We start from the raw sequence: 382 nt of genomic DNA, 5'->3' as shown, positions 1-382 counted from the left end.
AACACTGGTCCAGGCCCGACCTGCTGGGTCCTGGAGCCCGGGAGGTGCAGCTGCAGTCTTGGAGAGATGCTCCTGCGGCTTTGGGATGGCTGAGGAGGAGCCCGTGGGCGTGGGCGTGGGCGTGGGCGTGGTTGTGACGGGGTACAGGGTGCAGGAAGAGCACTCAGCCCGCCTCGTGTCGGTATGAATGTGGCTCACGTATCTTCCAGCTGAAAATTGTGGCTGCCAGGCATGGTTGTGTGCCCCTGTAATCCCAGCACTGAGGAGGCTGAAGCAGGAGGATTGCCATGAGACTGTGTCTCAAAACACAACACAAAACAAACAAATGCTGCGTGCTGAGTGTGGTGGCGCATGCTTGTAATCCCAGCACTCGGGAGGCTGA

Source organism: Chinchilla lanigera, unplaced genomic scaffold (genome assembly GCF_000276665.1).
Source record: "Chinchilla lanigera isolate Chin_1 unplaced genomic scaffold, ChiLan1.0 scaffold00019, whole genome shotgun sequence".
NCBI lineage: Eukaryota > Metazoa > Chordata > Mammalia > Rodentia > Chinchillidae > Chinchilla > Chinchilla lanigera.
Note: the sequence above shows the minus strand (reverse complement) of the source record.